The sequence below is a fragment of the Astyanax mexicanus genome, chromosome 3, assembly GCF_023375975.1.
Source record: "Astyanax mexicanus isolate ESR-SI-001 chromosome 3, AstMex3_surface, whole genome shotgun sequence".
Taxonomy (NCBI): domain Eukaryota; kingdom Metazoa; phylum Chordata; class Actinopteri; order Characiformes; family Acestrorhamphidae; genus Astyanax; species Astyanax mexicanus.
Window position 1 is genome coordinate 29,085,540 of NC_064410.1, and position 18,522 is coordinate 29,104,061.

At 41.1% G+C, this 18,522-nt stretch overlaps 57 non-coding genes across 57 annotated transcripts; all 57 read right to left on the reverse strand.

Annotated features, from left to right (window-relative positions):
* Positions 1-18: 18 nt before the first annotated feature.
* trnav-aac (transfer RNA valine (anticodon AAC)) lies at positions 19-91 on the reverse strand. Its single transcript has one exon. It is a non-coding gene; the product is annotated as a tRNA-Val (tRNA).
* A 307-nt stretch (positions 92-398) lies between these two features.
* Positions 399-471, reverse strand: trnav-cac (transfer RNA valine (anticodon CAC)). The gene has a single exon. It is a non-coding gene; the product is annotated as a tRNA-Val (tRNA).
* A 117-nt stretch (positions 472-588) lies between these two features.
* On the reverse strand, positions 589-661 carry trnav-aac (transfer RNA valine (anticodon AAC)). Its single transcript has one exon. It is a non-coding gene; the product is annotated as a tRNA-Val (tRNA).
* Positions 662-778: 117 nt separating this feature from the next.
* Positions 779-851, reverse strand: trnav-cac (transfer RNA valine (anticodon CAC)). The gene has a single exon. It is a non-coding gene; the product is annotated as a tRNA-Val (tRNA).
* A 687-nt stretch (positions 852-1,538) lies between these two features.
* On the reverse strand, positions 1,539-1,611 carry trnav-aac (transfer RNA valine (anticodon AAC)). Its single transcript has one exon. It is a non-coding gene; the product is annotated as a tRNA-Val (tRNA).
* Positions 1,612-1,728: 117 nt separating this feature from the next.
* On the reverse strand, positions 1,729-1,801 carry trnav-cac (transfer RNA valine (anticodon CAC)). The gene has a single exon. It is a non-coding gene; the product is annotated as a tRNA-Val (tRNA).
* Positions 1,802-1,918: 117 nt separating this feature from the next.
* On the reverse strand, positions 1,919-1,991 carry trnav-cac (transfer RNA valine (anticodon CAC)). The gene has a single exon. It is a non-coding gene; the product is annotated as a tRNA-Val (tRNA).
* A 117-nt stretch (positions 1,992-2,108) lies between these two features.
* On the reverse strand, positions 2,109-2,181 carry trnav-aac (transfer RNA valine (anticodon AAC)). Its single transcript has one exon. It is a non-coding gene; the product is annotated as a tRNA-Val (tRNA).
* A 117-nt stretch (positions 2,182-2,298) lies between these two features.
* Positions 2,299-2,371, reverse strand: trnav-aac (transfer RNA valine (anticodon AAC)). Its single transcript has one exon. It is a non-coding gene; the product is annotated as a tRNA-Val (tRNA).
* Positions 2,372-3,064: 693 nt separating this feature from the next.
* On the reverse strand, positions 3,065-3,137 carry trnav-aac (transfer RNA valine (anticodon AAC)). The gene has a single exon. It is a non-coding gene; the product is annotated as a tRNA-Val (tRNA).
* Positions 3,138-3,444: 307 nt separating this feature from the next.
* Positions 3,445-3,517, reverse strand: trnav-cac (transfer RNA valine (anticodon CAC)). Its single transcript has one exon. It is a non-coding gene; the product is annotated as a tRNA-Val (tRNA).
* A 117-nt stretch (positions 3,518-3,634) lies between these two features.
* On the reverse strand, positions 3,635-3,707 carry trnav-aac (transfer RNA valine (anticodon AAC)). The gene has a single exon. It is a non-coding gene; the product is annotated as a tRNA-Val (tRNA).
* A 117-nt stretch (positions 3,708-3,824) lies between these two features.
* trnav-cac (transfer RNA valine (anticodon CAC)) lies at positions 3,825-3,897 on the reverse strand. Its single transcript has one exon. It is a non-coding gene; the product is annotated as a tRNA-Val (tRNA).
* Positions 3,898-4,584: 687 nt separating this feature from the next.
* On the reverse strand, positions 4,585-4,657 carry trnav-aac (transfer RNA valine (anticodon AAC)). Its single transcript has one exon. It is a non-coding gene; the product is annotated as a tRNA-Val (tRNA).
* A 117-nt stretch (positions 4,658-4,774) lies between these two features.
* Positions 4,775-4,847, reverse strand: trnav-cac (transfer RNA valine (anticodon CAC)). The gene has a single exon. It is a non-coding gene; the product is annotated as a tRNA-Val (tRNA).
* Positions 4,848-4,964: 117 nt separating this feature from the next.
* On the reverse strand, positions 4,965-5,037 carry trnav-cac (transfer RNA valine (anticodon CAC)). The gene has a single exon. It is a non-coding gene; the product is annotated as a tRNA-Val (tRNA).
* Positions 5,038-5,154: 117 nt separating this feature from the next.
* Positions 5,155-5,227, reverse strand: trnav-aac (transfer RNA valine (anticodon AAC)). Its single transcript has one exon. It is a non-coding gene; the product is annotated as a tRNA-Val (tRNA).
* A 117-nt stretch (positions 5,228-5,344) lies between these two features.
* On the reverse strand, positions 5,345-5,417 carry trnav-aac (transfer RNA valine (anticodon AAC)). The gene has a single exon. It is a non-coding gene; the product is annotated as a tRNA-Val (tRNA).
* A 693-nt stretch (positions 5,418-6,110) lies between these two features.
* On the reverse strand, positions 6,111-6,183 carry trnav-aac (transfer RNA valine (anticodon AAC)). The gene has a single exon. It is a non-coding gene; the product is annotated as a tRNA-Val (tRNA).
* Positions 6,184-6,490: 307 nt separating this feature from the next.
* trnav-cac (transfer RNA valine (anticodon CAC)) lies at positions 6,491-6,563 on the reverse strand. The gene has a single exon. It is a non-coding gene; the product is annotated as a tRNA-Val (tRNA).
* A 117-nt stretch (positions 6,564-6,680) lies between these two features.
* On the reverse strand, positions 6,681-6,753 carry trnav-aac (transfer RNA valine (anticodon AAC)). The gene has a single exon. It is a non-coding gene; the product is annotated as a tRNA-Val (tRNA).
* Positions 6,754-6,870: 117 nt separating this feature from the next.
* Positions 6,871-6,943, reverse strand: trnav-cac (transfer RNA valine (anticodon CAC)). Its single transcript has one exon. It is a non-coding gene; the product is annotated as a tRNA-Val (tRNA).
* A 687-nt stretch (positions 6,944-7,630) lies between these two features.
* Positions 7,631-7,703, reverse strand: trnav-aac (transfer RNA valine (anticodon AAC)). Its single transcript has one exon. It is a non-coding gene; the product is annotated as a tRNA-Val (tRNA).
* Positions 7,704-7,820: 117 nt separating this feature from the next.
* trnav-cac (transfer RNA valine (anticodon CAC)) lies at positions 7,821-7,893 on the reverse strand. The gene has a single exon. It is a non-coding gene; the product is annotated as a tRNA-Val (tRNA).
* Positions 7,894-8,010: 117 nt separating this feature from the next.
* Positions 8,011-8,083, reverse strand: trnav-cac (transfer RNA valine (anticodon CAC)). Its single transcript has one exon. It is a non-coding gene; the product is annotated as a tRNA-Val (tRNA).
* Positions 8,084-8,200: 117 nt separating this feature from the next.
* trnav-aac (transfer RNA valine (anticodon AAC)) lies at positions 8,201-8,273 on the reverse strand. The gene has a single exon. It is a non-coding gene; the product is annotated as a tRNA-Val (tRNA).
* A 117-nt stretch (positions 8,274-8,390) lies between these two features.
* trnav-aac (transfer RNA valine (anticodon AAC)) lies at positions 8,391-8,463 on the reverse strand. The gene has a single exon. It is a non-coding gene; the product is annotated as a tRNA-Val (tRNA).
* A 693-nt stretch (positions 8,464-9,156) lies between these two features.
* Positions 9,157-9,229, reverse strand: trnav-aac (transfer RNA valine (anticodon AAC)). The gene has a single exon. It is a non-coding gene; the product is annotated as a tRNA-Val (tRNA).
* A 117-nt stretch (positions 9,230-9,346) lies between these two features.
* Positions 9,347-9,419, reverse strand: trnav-cac (transfer RNA valine (anticodon CAC)). The gene has a single exon. It is a non-coding gene; the product is annotated as a tRNA-Val (tRNA).
* Positions 9,420-9,916: 497 nt separating this feature from the next.
* trnav-cac (transfer RNA valine (anticodon CAC)) lies at positions 9,917-9,989 on the reverse strand. The gene has a single exon. It is a non-coding gene; the product is annotated as a tRNA-Val (tRNA).
* Positions 9,990-10,106: 117 nt separating this feature from the next.
* Positions 10,107-10,179, reverse strand: trnav-aac (transfer RNA valine (anticodon AAC)). The gene has a single exon. It is a non-coding gene; the product is annotated as a tRNA-Val (tRNA).
* Positions 10,180-10,296: 117 nt separating this feature from the next.
* Positions 10,297-10,369, reverse strand: trnav-cac (transfer RNA valine (anticodon CAC)). The gene has a single exon. It is a non-coding gene; the product is annotated as a tRNA-Val (tRNA).
* Positions 10,370-11,056: 687 nt separating this feature from the next.
* On the reverse strand, positions 11,057-11,129 carry trnav-aac (transfer RNA valine (anticodon AAC)). Its single transcript has one exon. It is a non-coding gene; the product is annotated as a tRNA-Val (tRNA).
* Positions 11,130-11,246: 117 nt separating this feature from the next.
* trnav-cac (transfer RNA valine (anticodon CAC)) lies at positions 11,247-11,319 on the reverse strand. The gene has a single exon. It is a non-coding gene; the product is annotated as a tRNA-Val (tRNA).
* Positions 11,320-11,436: 117 nt separating this feature from the next.
* On the reverse strand, positions 11,437-11,509 carry trnav-cac (transfer RNA valine (anticodon CAC)). The gene has a single exon. It is a non-coding gene; the product is annotated as a tRNA-Val (tRNA).
* Positions 11,510-11,816: 307 nt separating this feature from the next.
* Positions 11,817-11,889, reverse strand: trnav-cac (transfer RNA valine (anticodon CAC)). Its single transcript has one exon. It is a non-coding gene; the product is annotated as a tRNA-Val (tRNA).
* Positions 11,890-12,006: 117 nt separating this feature from the next.
* On the reverse strand, positions 12,007-12,079 carry trnav-aac (transfer RNA valine (anticodon AAC)). The gene has a single exon. It is a non-coding gene; the product is annotated as a tRNA-Val (tRNA).
* Positions 12,080-12,196: 117 nt separating this feature from the next.
* On the reverse strand, positions 12,197-12,269 carry trnav-aac (transfer RNA valine (anticodon AAC)). Its single transcript has one exon. It is a non-coding gene; the product is annotated as a tRNA-Val (tRNA).
* A 123-nt stretch (positions 12,270-12,392) lies between these two features.
* trnav-aac (transfer RNA valine (anticodon AAC)) lies at positions 12,393-12,465 on the reverse strand. Its single transcript has one exon. It is a non-coding gene; the product is annotated as a tRNA-Val (tRNA).
* A 117-nt stretch (positions 12,466-12,582) lies between these two features.
* Positions 12,583-12,655, reverse strand: trnav-aac (transfer RNA valine (anticodon AAC)). The gene has a single exon. It is a non-coding gene; the product is annotated as a tRNA-Val (tRNA).
* Positions 12,656-12,962: 307 nt separating this feature from the next.
* On the reverse strand, positions 12,963-13,035 carry trnav-cac (transfer RNA valine (anticodon CAC)). Its single transcript has one exon. It is a non-coding gene; the product is annotated as a tRNA-Val (tRNA).
* A 497-nt stretch (positions 13,036-13,532) lies between these two features.
* trnav-aac (transfer RNA valine (anticodon AAC)) lies at positions 13,533-13,605 on the reverse strand. Its single transcript has one exon. It is a non-coding gene; the product is annotated as a tRNA-Val (tRNA).
* A 307-nt stretch (positions 13,606-13,912) lies between these two features.
* On the reverse strand, positions 13,913-13,985 carry trnav-aac (transfer RNA valine (anticodon AAC)). Its single transcript has one exon. It is a non-coding gene; the product is annotated as a tRNA-Val (tRNA).
* A 123-nt stretch (positions 13,986-14,108) lies between these two features.
* On the reverse strand, positions 14,109-14,181 carry trnav-aac (transfer RNA valine (anticodon AAC)). Its single transcript has one exon. It is a non-coding gene; the product is annotated as a tRNA-Val (tRNA).
* Positions 14,182-15,248: 1,067 nt separating this feature from the next.
* Positions 15,249-15,321, reverse strand: trnav-aac (transfer RNA valine (anticodon AAC)). Its single transcript has one exon. It is a non-coding gene; the product is annotated as a tRNA-Val (tRNA).
* Positions 15,322-15,438: 117 nt separating this feature from the next.
* On the reverse strand, positions 15,439-15,511 carry trnav-cac (transfer RNA valine (anticodon CAC)). Its single transcript has one exon. It is a non-coding gene; the product is annotated as a tRNA-Val (tRNA).
* Positions 15,512-15,628: 117 nt separating this feature from the next.
* On the reverse strand, positions 15,629-15,701 carry trnav-cac (transfer RNA valine (anticodon CAC)). Its single transcript has one exon. It is a non-coding gene; the product is annotated as a tRNA-Val (tRNA).
* A 117-nt stretch (positions 15,702-15,818) lies between these two features.
* trnav-aac (transfer RNA valine (anticodon AAC)) lies at positions 15,819-15,891 on the reverse strand. Its single transcript has one exon. It is a non-coding gene; the product is annotated as a tRNA-Val (tRNA).
* Positions 15,892-16,008: 117 nt separating this feature from the next.
* trnav-cac (transfer RNA valine (anticodon CAC)) lies at positions 16,009-16,081 on the reverse strand. Its single transcript has one exon. It is a non-coding gene; the product is annotated as a tRNA-Val (tRNA).
* Positions 16,082-16,197: 116 nt separating this feature from the next.
* Positions 16,198-16,270, reverse strand: trnav-aac (transfer RNA valine (anticodon AAC)). The gene has a single exon. It is a non-coding gene; the product is annotated as a tRNA-Val (tRNA).
* A 117-nt stretch (positions 16,271-16,387) lies between these two features.
* On the reverse strand, positions 16,388-16,460 carry trnav-aac (transfer RNA valine (anticodon AAC)). Its single transcript has one exon. It is a non-coding gene; the product is annotated as a tRNA-Val (tRNA).
* Positions 16,461-16,957: 497 nt separating this feature from the next.
* On the reverse strand, positions 16,958-17,030 carry trnav-aac (transfer RNA valine (anticodon AAC)). The gene has a single exon. It is a non-coding gene; the product is annotated as a tRNA-Val (tRNA).
* A 117-nt stretch (positions 17,031-17,147) lies between these two features.
* On the reverse strand, positions 17,148-17,220 carry trnav-aac (transfer RNA valine (anticodon AAC)). The gene has a single exon. It is a non-coding gene; the product is annotated as a tRNA-Val (tRNA).
* A 307-nt stretch (positions 17,221-17,527) lies between these two features.
* trnav-aac (transfer RNA valine (anticodon AAC)) lies at positions 17,528-17,600 on the reverse strand. Its single transcript has one exon. It is a non-coding gene; the product is annotated as a tRNA-Val (tRNA).
* A 123-nt stretch (positions 17,601-17,723) lies between these two features.
* trnav-aac (transfer RNA valine (anticodon AAC)) lies at positions 17,724-17,796 on the reverse strand. The gene has a single exon. It is a non-coding gene; the product is annotated as a tRNA-Val (tRNA).
* A 117-nt stretch (positions 17,797-17,913) lies between these two features.
* On the reverse strand, positions 17,914-17,986 carry trnav-aac (transfer RNA valine (anticodon AAC)). The gene has a single exon. It is a non-coding gene; the product is annotated as a tRNA-Val (tRNA).
* Positions 17,987-18,293: 307 nt separating this feature from the next.
* On the reverse strand, positions 18,294-18,366 carry trnav-cac (transfer RNA valine (anticodon CAC)). Its single transcript has one exon. It is a non-coding gene; the product is annotated as a tRNA-Val (tRNA).
* Between the last annotated feature and the right edge of the window lie 156 nt (positions 18,367-18,522).

The following is an 18,522-nucleotide window of genomic DNA, read 5'->3' on the forward strand; positions in this document are numbered from 1 at the left end:
ATTAAGATAGAAAAGGCCTGTTTCTGCCTGGTTTCGAACCAAGGACCTTTCGCGTGTTAGGCGAACGTGATAACCACTACACTACAGAAACAGCTTGATAAACGCATTGTATACGATCCGCATGGAAGCACATATTGCATTTTGTCTTAGTACGACAACTTGTAGAAAATGTACAGTTTGATGGGACAGAATCAAGATAGAAGAGTTCTGTTTCTGCCTGGTTTCGAACCAGGGACCTTTCGCGTGTTAGGCGAACGTGATAACCACGACACTACAAAAACAACTGCTTTCAGTGATTGCATAAGACCCACATGGAAGCAAATATTGCATTTTGTCTTAGTACAAGAACTTGTAGAAAATGTAATGTTTGATGGGACAGAATCAAGATAGAAAAGTCTTGTTTCTGCCTGGTTTCGAACCAGGGACCTTTCGTGTGTGAAGCGAACGTGGTAACCACTACACTACAGAAACAACTTGATAAATGCATTGTATACGATCCGCATGGAAGCACATATTGCATTTTGTCTTAGTACGACAACTTGTAGAAACTGTACAGTTTGATTGGACAGAATCAAGACAGGAAAAACGTGTTTCTGCCTGGTTTGGAACCAGGGACCTTTCGCGTGTTAGGCGAACGTGATAACCACTACACTACAGAAACAACTGCTTTCAGTGATTGCATAAGACCCACATGGAAGCACATATTGCATTTTGTCTTAGTAAGAGAACTTGTAGAAACTTTACAGTTTGATGGGACAGAATCAAGACAGAAAAAGCCTGTTCCTGCCTGGTTTCGAACCAGGGACCTTTCGCGTGTGAGGCGAACGTGATAACCACTACACTACAGAAACAACTTGATAAATGCATTGTATACGATCCGCATGGAAGCACATATTGCATTTTGTCTTAGTATGAGAACTTGTAGAAATTGTACAGTTTGATGGGACAGAATCAAGATAGAAAAGCCCTGTTTCTGCCTGGTTTCGAACCAGGGACCTTTTGTGAGTGAGGCGAACGTGATAACCACTACACTACAGAAACAACTTGATAAACTCATTGTATACGATCCATATGGAAGCACATATTGCATTTTGTCTTAGTACAAGAACTTGTAGAAAATGTACAGTTTGATGGGACAGAATCAAGACAGGAAAAACATGTTTCAGCCTGGTTTCGAACCAAGGACCTTTCGCGTGTTAGGCGAACGTGATATCCACTACACTAAAGAAACAACTGCTTTCAGTGATTGCATAAGACCCACATGGAAGCACATATTGCATTTTGTCTTAGTACGAGAACTTGTAGAAAATGTAAAGTTTGATGGGACAGAATCAAGATAGAAAAGTCTTGTTTCTGCCTCGTTTCGAACCAGGGACTTTTCGCGTGTTAGGCGAACCTGATAACCACTACACTACAGAAACAACTTGATAAAAGCATTGTATACGATCCGCATGGAAGCACATATTGCATTTTGTCTTAGTACGACAACTTGTAGAAAATGTACAGTTTGATGGGACAGAATCAAGATAGAAGAGTTCTGTTTCTGCCTGGTTTCGAACCAGGGACCTTTCGCGTGTTAGGCGAACGTGATAACCACTACACTACAGAAACAACTGCTTTCAGTGATTGCATAAGACCCACATGGAAGCACATATTGCATTTTGTCTTAGTACGAGAACTTATAGAAACTTTACAGTTTGATGGGACAGAATCAAGACAGAAAAAGTCTGTTTCTGCCTGGTTTCGAACCAGGGACCTTTCGCGTGTGAGGCGAACGTGATAACCACTACACTGCAAAAACAACTTGATAAATGCATTGTATACGATCCGCATGGAAGCACATATTGCATTTTGTCTTAGTACGACTACTTGTAGAAAATGTACAGTTTGATGGGACAGAATCAAGATAGAAAAGTCTTGTTTCTGCCTGGTTTCGAACCAGGGACCTTTCGCGTGTGAGGCGAACGTGATAACCACTACACTACAGAAACAACTGGTTTAACTCAATGCATTAGGCCCACATGGAAGCACATATTGCATTTTGTCTTAGTAAGAGAACTTGCAGAAAATTTACAGTTTGATGGGACAGAATCAAGACAGAAAAAGCCTGTTTCTGCCTGGTTTCGAACCAGGGACCTTTCGCGTGTTAGGCGAACGTGATAACCACTACACTACAGAAACAACTTGATAAACTCATGGTATACGATCCACATGGAAGCACATATTGCATTTTGTCTTAGTACAACAACTAGTAGAAAATGTAGTGTTTGATGGGACAGAATCAAGATAGAAGAGTCCTGTTTCTGCCTGGTTTCGAACCAGGAACCTTTCGCATGTTAGGCGAACGTGATAACCACTACACTACAAAAACAACTGCTTTCAGTGATTGCATAAGACCCACATGGAAGCACATATTGCATTTTGTCTTAGTACGAAAACTTGTAGAAACTTTACAGTTTGATGGGACAGAATCAAGACAGAAAAAGCCTGTTTCTGCCTGGTTTCGAAACAGGGACCTTTCGCGTGTTAGGCGAACGTGATAACCACTACACTACAGAAACAACTTGATAAACTCATGGTATACAATCCACATGGAAGCACATATTGCATTTTGTCTTAGTACAACAACTTGTAGAAAATGTAATATTTGATGGGACAGAATCAAGCACATAGAAAGAGAGTCCTGTTTCTGCCTGGTTTCGAACCAGGGACCTTTCGCGTGTTAGGTGAACGTGATAACCACTACACTACCGAAACAACTGGTTTATGTCACTGCAATAGGTCAACATGGAAGCACATATTGCATTTTGTCTTAGTAGAAGAACTTGTAGAAACTGTACAGTTTGATGGGACAGAATCAAGACAGGAAAAACGTGTTTCTGCCTGGTTTCGAACCAGGGACCTTTCGCGTGTTAGGCGAACGTGATAACCACTACACTAAAGAAACAGCTTGATAAACGCATTGTATACGATCCGCATGGAAGCACATATTGCATTTTGTCTTAGTACTACAACTTGTAGAAAATGTACAGTTTGATGGGACAGAATTAAGATAGAAAAGGCCTGTTTCTGCCTGGTTTCGAACCAAGGACCTTTCGCGTGTTAGGCGAACGTGATAACCACTACACTACAGAAACAGCTTGATAAACGCATTGTATACGATCCGCATGGAAGCACATATTGCATTTTGTCTTAGTACGACAACTTGTAGAAAATGTACAGTTTGATGGGACAGAATCAAGATAGAAGAGTTCTGTTTCTGCCTGGTTTCGAACCAGGGACCTTTCGCGTGTTAGGCGAACGTGATAACCACGACACTACAAAAACAACTGCTTTCAGTGATTGCATAAGACCCACATGGAAGCAAATATTGCATTTTGTCTTAGTACAAGAACTTGTAGAAAATGTAATGTTTGATGGGACAGAATCAAGATAGAAAAGTCTTGTTTCTGCCTGGTTTCGAACCAGGGACCTTTCGTGTGTGAAGCGAACGTGGTAACCACTACACTACAGAAACAACTTGATAAATGCATTGTATACGATCCGCATGGAAGCACATATTGCATTTTGTCTTAGTACGACAACTTGTAGAAACTGTACAGTTTGATTGGACAGAATCAAGACAGGAAAAACGTGTTTCTGCCTGGTTTGGAACCAGGGACCTTTCGCGTGTTAGGCGAACGTGATAACCACTACACTACAGAAACAACTGCTTTCAGTGATTGCATAAGACCCACATGGAAGCACATATTGCATTTTGTCTTAGTAAGAGAACTTGTAGAAACTTTACAGTTTGATGGGACAGAATCAAGACAGAAAAAGCCTGTTCCTGCCTGGTTTCGAACCAGGGACCTTTCGCGTGTGAGGCGAACGTGATAACCACTACACTACAGAAACAACTTGATAAATGCATTGTATACGATCCGCATGGAAGCACATATTGCATTTTGTCTTAGTATGAGAACTTGTAGAAATTGTACAGTTTGATGGGACAGAATCAAGATAGAAAAGCCCTGTTTCTGCCTGGTTTCGAACCAGGGACCTTTTGTGAGTGAGGCGAACGTGATAACCACTACACTACAGAAACAACTTGATAAACTCATTGTATACGATCCATATGGAAGCACATATTGCATTTTGTCTTAGTACAAGAACTTGTAGAAAATGTACAGTTTGATGGGACAGAATCAAGACAGGAAAAACATGTTTCAGCCTGGTTTCGAACCAAGGACCTTTCGCGTGTTAGGCGAACGTGATATCCACTACACTAAAGAAACAACTGCTTTCAGTGATTGCATAAGACCCACATGGAAGCACATATTGCATTTTGTCTTAGTACGAGAACTTGTAGAAAATGTAAAGTTTGATGGGACAGAATCAAGATAGAAAAGTCTTGTTTCTGCCTCGTTTCGAACCAGGGACTTTTCGCGTGTTAGGCGAACCTGATAACCACTACACTACAGAAACAACTTGATAAAAGCATTGTATACGATCCGCATGGAAGCACATATTGCATTTTGTCTTAGTACGACAACTTGTAGAAAATGTACAGTTTGATGGGACAGAATCAAGATAGAAGAGTTCTGTTTCTGCCTGGTTTCGAACCAGGGACCTTTCGCGTGTTAGGCGAACGTGATAACCACTACACTACAGAAACAACTGCTTTCAGTGATTGCATAAGACCCACATGGAAGCACATATTGCATTTTGTCTTAGTACGAGAACTTATAGAAACTTTACAGTTTGATGGGACAGAATCAAGACAGAAAAAGTCTGTTTCTGCCTGGTTTCGAACCAGGGACCTTTCGCGTGTGAGGCGAACGTGATAACCACTACACTGCAAAAACAACTTGATAAATGCATTGTATACGATCCGCATGGAAGCACATATTGCATTTTGTCTTAGTACGACTACTTGTAGAAAATGTACAGTTTGATGGGACAGAATCAAGATAGAAAAGTCTTGTTTCTGCCTGGTTTCGAACCAGGGACCTTTCGCGTGTGAGGCGAACGTGATAACCACTACACTACAGAAACAACTGGTTTAACTCAATGCATTAGGCCCACATGGAAGCACATATTGCATTTTGTCTTAGTAAGAGAACTTGCAGAAAATTTACAGTTTGATGGGACAGAATCAAGACAGAAAAAGCCTGTTTCTGCCTGGTTTCGAACCAGGGACCTTTCGCGTGTTAGGCGAACGTGATAACCACTACACTACAGAAACAACTTGATAAACTCATGGTATACGATCCACATGGAAGCACATATTGCATTTTGTCTTAGTACAACAACTAGTAGAAAATGTAGTGTTTGATGGGACAGAATCAAGATAGAAGAGTCCTGTTTCTGCCTGGTTTCGAACCAGGAACCTTTCGCATGTTAGGCGAACGTGATAACCACTACACTACAAAAACAACTGCTTTCAGTGATTGCATAAGACCCACATGGAAGCACATATTGCATTTTGTCTTAGTACGAAAACTTGTAGAAACTTTACAGTTTGATGGGACAGAATCAAGACAGAAAAAGCCTGTTTCTGCCTGGTTTCGAAACAGGGACCTTTCGCGTGTTAGGCGAACGTGATAACCACTACACTACAGAAACAACTTGATAAACTCATGGTATACAATCCACATGGAAGCACATATTGCATTTTGTCTTAGTACAACAACTTGTAGAAAATGTAATATTTGATGGGACAGAATCAAGCACATAGAAAGAGAGTCCTGTTTCTGCCTGGTTTCGAACCAGGGACCTTTCGCGTGTTAGGTGAACGTGATAACCACTACACTACCGAAACAACTGGTTTATGTCACTGCAATAGGTCAACATGGAAGCACATATTGCATTTTGTCTTAGTAGAAGAACTTGTAGAAACTGTACAGTTTGATGGGACAGAATCAAGACAGGAAAAACGTGTTTCTGCCTGGTTTCGAACCAGGGACCTTTCGCGTGTTAGGCGAACGTGATAACCACTACACTAAAGAAACAGCTTGATAAACGCATTGTATACGATCCGCATGGAAGCACATATTGCATTTTGTCTTAGTACTACAACTTGTAGAAAATGTACAGTTTGATGGGACAGAATTAAGATAGAAAAGGCCTGTTTCTGCCTGGTTTCGAACCAAGGACCTTTCGCGTGTTAGGCGAACGTGATAACCACTACACTACAGAAACAGCTTGATAAACGCATTGTATACGATCCGCATGGAAGCACATATTGCATTTTGTCTTAGTACGACAACTTGTAGAAAATGTACAGTTTGATGGGACAGAATCAAGATAGAAGAGTTCTGTTTCTGCCTGGTTTCGAACCAGGGACCTTTCGCGTGTTAGGCGAACGTGATAACCACGACACTACAAAAACAACTGCTTTCAGTGATTGCATAAGACCCACATGGAAGCAAATATTGCATTTTGTCTTAGTACAAGAACTTGTAGAAAATGTAATGTTTGATGGGACAGAATCAAGATAGAAAAGTCTTGTTTCTGCCTGGTTTCGAACCAGGGACCTTTCGTGTGTGAAGCGAACGTGGTAACCACTACACTACAGAAACAACTTGATAAATGCATTGTATACGATCCGCATGGAAGCACATATTGCATTTTGTCTTAGTACGACAACTTGTAGAAACTGTACAGTTTGATTGGACAGAATCAAGACAGGAAAAACGTGTTTCTGCCTGGTTTGGAACCAGGGACCTTTCGCGTGTTAGGCGAACGTGATAACCACTACACTACAGAAACAACTGCTTTCAGTGATTGCATAAGACCCACATGGAAGCACATATTGCATTTTGTCTTAGTAAGAGAACTTGTAGAAACTTTACAGTTTGATGGGACAGAATCAAGACAGAAAAAGCCTGTTCCTGCCTGGTTTCGAACCAGGGACCTTTCGCGTGTGAGGCGAACGTGATAACCACTACACTACAGAAACAACTTGATAAATGCATTGTATACGATCCGCATGGAAGCACATATTGCATTTTGTCTTAGTATGAGAACTTGTAGAAATTGTACAGTTTGATGGGACAGAATCAAGATAGAAAAGCCCTGTTTCTGCCTGGTTTCGAACCAGGGACCTTTTGTGAGTGAGGCGAACGTGATAACCACTACACTACAGAAACAACTTGATAAACTCATTGTATACGATCCATATGGAAGCACATATTGCATTTTGTCTTAGTACAAGAACTTGTAGAAAATGTACAGTTTGATGGGACAGAATCAAGACAGGAAAAACATGTTTCAGCCTGGTTTCGAACCAAGGACCTTTCGCGTGTTAGGCGAACGTGATATCCACTACACTAAAGAAACAACTGCTTTCAGTGATTGCATAAGACCCACATGGAAGCACATATTGCATTTTGTCTTAGTACGAGAACTTGTAGAAAATGTAAAGTTTGATGGGACAGAATCAAGATAGAAAAGTCTTGTTTCTGCCTCGTTTCGAACCAGGGACTTTTCGCGTGTTAGGCGAACCTGATAACCACTACACTACAGAAACAACTTGATAAAAGCATTGTATACGATCCGCATGGAAGCACATATTGCATTTTGTCTTAGTACGACAACTTGTAGAAAATGTACAGTTTGATGGGACAGAATCAAGATAGAAGACTTCTGTTTCTGCCTGGTTTCGAACCAGGGACCTTTCGCGTGTTAGGCGAACGTGATAACCACTACACTACAGAAACAACTGCTTTCAGTGATTGCATAAGACCCACATGGAAGCACATATTGCATTTTGTCTTAGTACGAGAACTTATAGAAACTTTACAGTTTGATGGGACAGAATCAAGACAGAAAAAGTCTGTTTCTGCCTGGTTTCGAACCAGGGACCTTTCGCGTGTGAGGCGAACGTGATAACCACTACACTGCAAAAACAACTTGATAAATGCATTGTATACGATCCGCATGGAAGCACATATTGCATTTTGTCTTAGTACGACTACTTGTAGAAAATGTACAGTTTGATGGGACAGAATCAAGATAGAAAAGTCTTGTTTCTGCCTGGTTTCGAACCAGGGACCTTTCGCGTGTGAGGCGAACGTGATAACCACTACACTACAGAAACAACTGGTTTAACTCAATGCATTAGGCCCACATGGAAGCACATATTGCATTTTGTCTTAGTAAGAGAACTTGCAGAAAATTTACAGTTTGATGGGACAGAATCAAGACAGAAAAAGCCTGTTTCTGCCTGGTTTCGAACCAGGGACCTTTCGCGTGTTAGGCGAACGTGATAACCACTACACTACAGAAACAACTTGATAAACTCATGGTATACGATCCACATGGAAGCACATATTGCATTTTGTCTTAGTACAACAACTAGTAGAAAATGTAGTGTTTGATGGGACAGAATCAAGATAGAAGAGTCCTGTTTCTGCCTGGTTTCGAACCAGGGACCTTTCGCATGTTAGGCGAACGTGATAACCACTACACTACAAAAACAACTGCTTTCAGTGATTGCATAAGACCCACATGGAAGCACATATTGCATTTTGTCTTAGTACGAAAACTTGTAGAAACTTTACAGTTTGATGGGACAGAATCAAGACAGAAAAAGCCTGTTTCTGCCTGGTTTCGAAACAGGGACCTTTCGCGTGTTAGGCGAACGTGATAACCACTACACTACAGAAACAACTTGATAAACTCATGGTATACAATCCACATGGAAGCACATATTGCATTTTGTCTTAGTACAACAACTTGTAGAAAATGTCATATTTGATGGGACAGAATCAAGCACATAGAAAGAGAGTCCTGTTTCTGCCTGGTTTCGAACCAGGGACCTTTCGCGTGTTAGGTGAACGTGATAACCACTACACTACCGAAACAACTGGTTTATGTCACTGCTATAGGTCAACATGGAAGCACATATTGCATTTTGTCTTAGTAGAAGAACTTGTAGAAACTGTACAGTTTGATGGGACAGAATCAAGACAGGAAAAACGTGTTTCTGCCTGGTTTCGAACCAGGGACCTTTCGCGTGTTAGGCGAACGTGATAACCACTACACTAAAGAAACAGCTTGATAAACGCATTGTATACGATCCGCATGGAAGCACATATTGCATTTTGTCTTAGTACTACAACTTGTAGAAAATGTACAGTTTGATGGGACAGAATTAAGATAGAAAAGGCCTGTTTCTGCCTGGTTTCGAACCAAGGACCTTTCGCGTGTTAGGCGAACGTGATAACCACTACACTACAGAAACAGCTTGATAAACGCATTGTATACGATCCGCATGGAAGCACATATTGCATTTTGTCTTAGTACGACAACTTGTAGAAAATGTACAGTTTGATGGGACAGAACCAAGATAGAAAAGTCTTGTTTCTGCCTGGTTTCGAACCAGGGACCTTTCGCGTGTGAGGCGAACGTGATAACCACTACACTAAAAAAACAACTGCTTTCAGTGATTGCATAAGACCCACATGGAAGTACATATTGCATTTTGTCTTAGTACGAGAACTTGTAGAAACTTTACAGTTTGATGGGACAGAATCAAGATAGAAAAGTCTTGTTTCTGCCTCGTTTCGAACCAGGGACTTTTCGCGTGTTAGGCGAACCTGATAACCACTACACTACAGAAACAACTTGATAAACGCATTGTATACGATCCGCATGGAAGCACATATTGCATTTTGTCTTAGTACGACAACTTGTAGAAAATGTACAGTTTGATGGGACAGAATCAAGATAGAAGAGTTCTGTTTCTGCCTGGTTTCGAACCAGGGACCTTTCGCGTGTTAGGGGAACGTGATAACCACGACACTACAAAAACAACTGCTTTCAGTGATTGCATAAGACCCACATGGAAGCAAATATTGCATTTTGTCTTAGTACAAGAACTTGTAGAAAATGTAATGTTTGATGGGACAGAATCAAGATAGAAAAGTCTTGTTTCTGCCTGGTTTCGAACCAGGGACCTTTCGTGTGTGAAGCGAACGTGGTAACCACTACACTACAGAAACAACTTGATAAATGCATTGTATACGATCCGCATGGAAGCACATATTGCATTTTGTCTTAGTACGACAACTTGTAGAAACTGTACAGTTTGATTGGACAGAATCAAGACAGGAAAAACGTGTTTCTGCCTGGTTTGGAACCAGGGACCTTTCGCATGTTAGGCGAACGTGATAACCACTACACTACAGAAACAACTGCTTTCAGTGATTGCATAAGACCCACATGGAAGCACATATTGCATTTTGTCTTAGTAAGAGAACTTGTAGAAACTTTAAAGTTTGATGGGACAGAATCAAGACAGAAAAAGCCTGTTCCTGCCTGGTTTCGAACCAGGGACCTTTCGCGTGTGAGGCGAACGTGATAACCACTACACTACAGAAACAACTTGATAAATGCATTGTATACGATCCGCATGGAAGCACATATTGCATTTTGTCTTAGTATGAGAACTTGTAGAAATTGTACAGTTTGATGGGACAGAATCAAGATAGAAAAGCCCTGTTTCTGCCTGGTTTCGAACCAGGGACCTTTTGTGAGTGAGGCGAACGTGATAACCACTACACTACAGAAACAACTTGATAAACTCATTGTATACGATCCATATGGAAGCACATATTGCATTTTGTCTTAGTACAAGAACTTGTAGAAAATGTACAGTTTGATGGGACAGAATCAAGACAGGAAAAACATGTTTCAGCCTGGTTTCGAACCAAGGACCTTTCGCGTGTTAGGCGAACGTGATATCCACTACACTAAAGAAACAACTGCTTTCAGTGATTGCATAAGACCCACATGGAAGCACATATTGCATTTTGTCTTAGTACGAGAACTTGTAGAAAATGTAAAGTTTGATGGGACAGAATCAAGATAGAAAAGTCTTGTTTCTGCCTCGTTTCGAACCAGGGACTTTTCGCGTGTTAGGCGAACCTGATAACCACTACACTACAGAAACAACTTGATCAACGCATTGTATACGATCCGCATGGAAGCACATATTGCATTTTGTCTTAGTACGACAACTTGTAGAAAATGTACAGTTTGATGGGACAGAATCAAGATAGAAGAGTTCTGTTTCTGCCTGGTTTCGAACCAGGGACCTTTCGCGTGTTAGGCGAACGTGATAACCACTACACTACAGAAACAACTGCTTTCAGTGATTGCATAAGACCCACATGGAAGCACATATTGCATTTTGTCTTAGTACGAGAACTTATAGAAACTTTACAGTTTGATGGGACAGAATCAAGACAGAAAAAGTCTGTTTCTGCCTGGTTTCGAACCAGGGACCTTTCGCGTGTGAGGCGAACGTGATAACCACTACACTGCAAAAACAACTTGATAAATGCATTGTATACGATCCGCATGGAAGCACATATTGCATTTTGTCTTAGTACGACAACTTGTAGAAAATGTACAGTTTGATGGGACAGAATCAAGATAGAAAAGTCTTGTTTCTGCCTGGTTTCGAACCAGGGACCTTTCGCGTGTGAGGCGAACGTGATAACCACTACACTACAGAAACAACTGGTTTAACTCAATGCATTAGGCCCACATGGAAGCACATATTGCATTTTGTCTTAGTAAGAGAACTTGCAGAAAATTTACAGTTTGATGGGACAGAATCAAGACAGAAAAAGCCTGTTTCTGCCTGGTTTCGAAACAGGGACCTTTCGCGCGTTAGGCGAACGTGATAACCACTACACTACAGAAACAACTTGATAAACTCATGGTATACGATCCACATGGAAGCACATATTGCATTTTGTCTTAGTACAACAACTAGTAGAAAATGTACAGTTTGATGGGACAGAATCAAGATAGAAAAGTCTTGTTTCTGCCTGGTTTCGAACCAGGGACCTTTCGCGTGTGAGGCGAACGTGATAACCACTACACTACAGAAACAACTGGTTTAACTCAATGCATTAGGCCCACATGGAAGCACATATTGCATTTTGTCTTAGTAAGAGAACTTGCAGTAAATTTACAGTTTGATGGGACAGAATCAAGACAGAAAAAGCCTGTTTCTGCCTGGTTTCGAACCAGGGACCTTTCGCGTGTTAGGCGAACGTGATAACCACTACACTACAGAAACAACTTGATAAACTCATGGTATACGATCCACATGGAAGCACATATTGCATTTTGTCTTAGTACAACAACTAGTAGAAAATGTAGTGTTTGATGGGACAGAATCAAGATAGAAGACTCCTGTTTCTGCCTGGTTTCGAACCAGGGACCTTTCGCGTGTTAGGCGAACGTGATAACCACTACACTACAGAAACAACTTGATAAACTCATGGTATACAATCCACATAGAAGCACATATTGCATTTTGTCTTAGTACAACAACTTGTAGAAAATGTAATATTTGATAGGACAGAATCAAGCACATAGAAAGAGAGTCCTGTTTCTGCCTGGTTTCGAACCAGGGACCTTTCGCGTGTTAGGTGAACGTGATGACCACTACACTACAGAAACAACTGGTTTATGTCACTGCATTAGGTCAACATGGAAGCACATATTGCATTTTGTCTTAGTAGAAGAACTTGTAGAAACTGTACAGTTTGATGGGACAGAATCAAGACAGGAAAAACGTGTTTCTGCCTGGTTTCGAACCAGGGACCTTTCGCGTGTTAGGCGAACGTGATAACCACTACACTACAGAAACAGCTTGATAAACGCATTGTATACGATCCGCATGGAAGCACATATTGCATTTTGTCTTAGTACTACAACTTGTAGAAAATGTACAGTTTGATGGGACAGAATTAAGATAGAAAAGGCCTGTTTCTGCCTGGTTTCAAACCAAGGACCTTTCGCGTGTTAGGCGAACGTGATAACCACTACACTACAGAAACAGCATGATAAACGCATTGTATACGATCCGCATGGAAGCACATATTGCATTTTGTCTTAGTACGACGACTTGTAGAAAATGTACAGTTTGATGGGACAGAACCAAGATAGAAAAGTCTTGTTTCTGCCTGGTTTCGAACCAGGTACCTTTCGCGTGTGAGGCGAACGTGATAACCACTACACTAAAGAAACAACTGCTTTCAGTGATTGCATAAGACCCACATGGAAGTACATATTGCATTTTGTCTTAGTACGAGAACTTGTAGAAACTTTACAGTTTGATGGGACAGAATCAAGATAGAAAAGTCTTGTTTCTGCCTCGTTTCAAACCAGGGACTTTTCGCGTGTTATGCGAACCTGATAACCACTACACTACAGAAACAACTTGATAAAAGCATTGTATACGATCCGCATGGAAGCACATATTGCATTTTGTCTTAGTACGACAACTTGTAGAAAATGTACAGTTTGATGGGACAGAATCAAGATAGAAGAGTTCTGTTTCTGTCTGGTTTCGAACCAGGGACCTTTCGCGTGTTAGGCGCACGTGATAACCACTACACTACAGAAACAGCTGCTTTCAGTGATTGCATAAGACCCACATGGAAGCACATATTGCATTTTGTCTTAGTACGAGAACGTATAGAAACTTTAGAGTTTGATGGGACAGAATCAAGACAGAAAAAGCCTGTTTCTGCCTGGTTTCGAACCAGGGACCTTTCGCGTGTTAGGCGAACGTGATAACCACTACACTACAGAAACAACTTGATAAACTCATGGTATACGATCCACATGGAAGCACACATTGCATTTTGTCTTAGTACAACAACTAGTAGAAAATTTAGTGTTTGATGGGACAGAATCAAGATAGAAGAGTCCTGTTTCTGCCTGGTTTCGAACCAGGGACCTTTCGCGTGTTAGGCGAACGTGATAACCACTACACTAAAGAAACAACTGCTTTCAGTGATTGCATGAGACCCACATGGAAGCACATGTTGCATTTTGTCTTAGTAGGAGAACTTGTAGAAACTTTACAGTTTGACGGGACAGAATCAAGACAGAAAAAGCCTGTTTCTGCCTGGTTTCGAACCAGGGACCTTTCGCGTGTTAGGCGAACGTGATAACCACTACACTACAGAAACAACTTGATAAACTCATGGTATACAATCCACATGGAAGCACATATTGCATTTAATCTTAGTACAACAACCTGTAGAAAATGTAATATTTGATGGGACAGAATCAAGCACATAGAAAGAGAGTCCTGTTTCTGCCTGGTTTCGAACCAGGGACCTTTCGCGTGTTAGGTGAACGTGATAACCACTACACTACAGAAACAACTGTTTTATGTCACTGCATTAGGTCAACATGGAAGCACATATTGCATTTTGTCTTAGTAGAAGAACTTGTAGAAACTGTACAGTTTGATGGGACAGAATCAAGACAGGAAAGACGTGTTTCTGCCTGGTTTCGAACCAGGGACCTTTCGCGTGTTAGGCGAACGTGATAACCACAACACTACAGAAACAGCTTGATAAACGCATTGTATACGATCCGCATGGAAGCACATATTGCATTTTGTCTTAGTACTACAACTTGTAGAAAATGTACAGTTTGATGGGACAGAATTAAGATAGAAAAGGCCTGTTTCTGCCTGGTTTCGAACCAAGGACCTTTCGCGTGTTAGGCGAACGTAATAACCACTACACTACAGAAACAGCTTGATAAACGCATTGTATACGATCTGCATGGAAGCACATATTGCATTTTGTCTTAGTACGACAACTTGTAGAAAATGTACAGTTTGATGGGACAGAACCAAGATAGAAAAGTCTTGTTTCTGCCTGGTTTCGAACCAGGTACCTTTCGCGTGTTAGGTGAACGTGATAACCACTACACTACAGAAACAACTGGTTTACGTCACTGCATTAGGTCAACATGGAAGCACGTATTGCATTTTGTCTTAGTAGAAGAACTTGTAGAAACTGTACAGTTTGATGGGACAGAATCAAGACAGGAAAAACATGTTTCAGCCTGGTTTCGAACCAAGGACCTTTCGCGTGTTAGGCGAACGTGATATCCACTACACTAAAGAAACAACTGCTTTCAGTGATTGCATAAGACCCACATGGAAGCACATATTGCATTTTGTCTTAGTACGAGAACTTGTAGAAAATGTAAAGTTTGATGGGACAGAATCAAGATAGAAAAGTCTTGTTTCTGCCTCGTTTCGAACCAGGGACTTTTCGCGTGTTAGGCGAACCTGATAACCACTACACTACAGAAACAACTTGATAAACTCATGGTATACGATCCACATGGAAGCACATATTGCATTTTGTCTTAGTACAACAACTAGTAGAAAATGTAGTGTTTGATGGGACAGAATCAAGATAGAAGAGTCCTGTTTCTGCCTGGTTTCGAACCAGGGACCTTTCGCATGTTAGGCGAACGTGATAACCACTACACTACAGAAACAACTGCTTTCAGTGATTGCATAAGACCCACATGGAAGCACATATTGCATTTTGTCTTAGTACGAGAACTTATAGAAACTTTACAGTTTGATGGGACAGAATCAAGACAGAAAAAGCCTGTTTCTGCCTGGTTTCGAACCAGGGACCTTTCGCGTGTGAGGCGAACGTGATAACCACTACACTGCAAAAACAACTTGATAAATGCATTGTATACGATCCGCATGGAAGCACATATTGCATTTTGTCTTAGTACGACAACTTGTAGAAAATGTACAGTTTGATGGGACAGAATCAAGATAGAAAAGTCTTGTTTCTGCCTGGTTTCGAACCAGGGACCTTTCGCGTGTGAGGCGAACGTGATAACCACTACACTACAGAAACAACTGGTTTAACTCAATGCATTAGGCCCACATGGAAGCACATATTGCATTTTGTCTTAGTAAGAGAACTTGCAGAAAATTTACAGTTTGATGGGACAGAATCAAGACAGAAAAAGCCTGTTTCTGCCTGGTTTCGAACCAGGGACCTTTCGCGTGTTAGGCGAACGTGATAACCACTACACTACAGAAACAACTTGATAAACTCATGGTATACGATCCACATGGAAGCACATATTGCATTTTGTCTTAGTACAACAACTAGTAGAAAATGTACAGTTTGATGGGACAGAATCAAGATAGAAAAGTCTTGTTTCTGCCTCGTTTCGAACCAGGGACCTTTCGCGTGTGAGGCGAACGTGATAACCACTACACTACAGAAACAACTGGTTTAACTCAATGCATTAGGCCCACATTGAAGCACATATTGCATTTTGTCTTAGTAACAGAACTTGCAGAAAATTTACAGTTTGATGGGACAGAATCAAGACAGAAAAGCCTGTTTCTGCCTGGTTTCGAACCAGGGACCTTTCGCGTGTTAGGCGAACGTGATAACCACTACACTACAGAAACAACTTGATAAACTCATGGTATACGATCCACATGGAAGCACATATTGCATTTTGTCTTAGTACAACAACTAGTAGAAAATGTAGTGTTTGATGGGACAGAATCAAGATAGAAGAGTCCTGTTTCTGCCTGGTTTCGAACCAGGGACCTTTCGCGTGTTAGGTGAACGTGATAACCACTACACTACAGAAACAACTGGTTTATGTCACTGCATTAGGTCAACATGGAAGCACATATTGCATTTTGTCTTAGTACGACAACTTGTAGAAAATGTACAGTTTGATGGGACAGAACCAAGATAGAAAAGTCTTGTTTCTGCCTGGTTTCGAACCAGGTACCTTTCGCGTGTGAGGCGAACGTGATAACCACTACACTAAAAAAACAACTGCTTTCAGTGATTGCATAAGACCCACATGGAAGTACATATTGCATTTTGTCTTAGTACGAGAACTTGTAGAAACTTTACAGTTTGATGGGACAGAATCAAGATAGAAAAGTCTTGTTTCTGCCTCGTTTCGAACCAGGGACTTTTCGCGTGTTAGGCGAACCTGATAACCACTACACTACAGAAACAACTTGAAAAACGCATTGTATACGATCCGCATGGAAGCACATATTGCATTTTGTCTTAGTACGACAACTTGTAGAAAATGTACAGTTTGATGGGACAGAATCAAGATAGAAGAGTTCTGTTTCTGCCTGGTTTCGAACCAGGGACCTTTCGCGTGTTAGGCGAACGTGATAACCACTACACTACAGAAACAACTGCTTTCAGTGATTGCATAAGACCCACATGGAAGCACATATTGCATTTTGTCTTAGTACGAGAACTTATAGAAACTTTAGAGTTTGATGGGACAGAATCACGACAGAAAAAGCCTGTTTCTGCCTGGTTTCGAACCAGGAACCTTTCGCGTGTTAGGCGAACGTGATAACCACTACACTACAGAAACAACTTGATAAACTCATGGTATACAATCCACATGGAAGCACATATTGCATTTTGTCTTAGTACAACAACTAGTAGAAAATGTAGTGTTTGATGGGACAGAATCAAGATAGAAGAGTCCTGTTTCTGCCTGGTTTCGAACCAGGGACCTTTCGCGTGTTAGGCGAACGTGATAACCACTACACTAAAGAAACAACTGCTTTCAGTGATTGCATGAGACCCACATGGAAGCACATATTGCATTTTGTCTTAGTACGAGAACTTGTAGAAACTTTACAGTTTGATGGGACAGAATCAAGACAGAAAAAGCCTGTTTCTGCCTGGTTTCGAACCAGGGACCTTTCGCGTGTTAGGCGAACGTGATAACCACTACACTACAGAAACAACTTGATAAACTCATGGTATACAATCCACATGGAAGCACATATTGCATTTTGTCTTAGTACAACAACTTGTAGAAAATGTAATATTTGATGGGACAGAAGCAAGCACATAGAAAAAGAGTCCTGTTTCTGCCTGGTTTCGAACCAGGGACCTTTCGCGTGTTAGGTGAACGTGATAACCACTACACTACAGAAACAACTGGTATATGTCGCTGCATTAGGTCAACATGGAAGCACATATTGCATTTTGTCTTAGTAGAAGAACTTGTAGAAACTGTACAGTTTGATGGGACAGAATCAAGACAGGAAAAACGTGTTTCTGCCTGGTTTCGAACCAGGGACCTTTCGCGTGTTAGGCGAACGTGATAACGACTACACTACAGAAACAGCTTGATAAACGCATTGTATACGATCCGCATGGAAGCACATATTGCATTTTGTCTTAGTACTACAACTTGTAGAAAATGTACAGTTTGATGGGACAGAATTAAGATAGAAAAGGCCTGTTTCTGCCTGGTTTCAAACCAAGGACCTTTCGCGTGTTAGGCGAACGTGATAACCACTACACTACAGAAACAGCTTGATAAACGCATTGTATACGATCCGCATGGAAGCACATATTGCATTTTGTCTTAGTACGACAACTTGTAGAAAATGTACAGTTTGATGGGACAGAACCAAGATAGAAAAGTCTCGTTTCTGCCTGGTTTCGAACCAGGGACCTTTCGCGTGTGAGGCGAACGTGATAACCACTACACTAAAGAAACAACTGCTTTCAGTGATTGCATAAGACCCAAATGGAAGCACATATTGCATTTTGTCTTAGTACGGGAACTTATAGAAACTTTACAGTTTGATGGGACAGAATCAACACAGAAAAAGTCTGATTCAGCCTGGTTTTGAACCAGGGACCTTTCGCATGT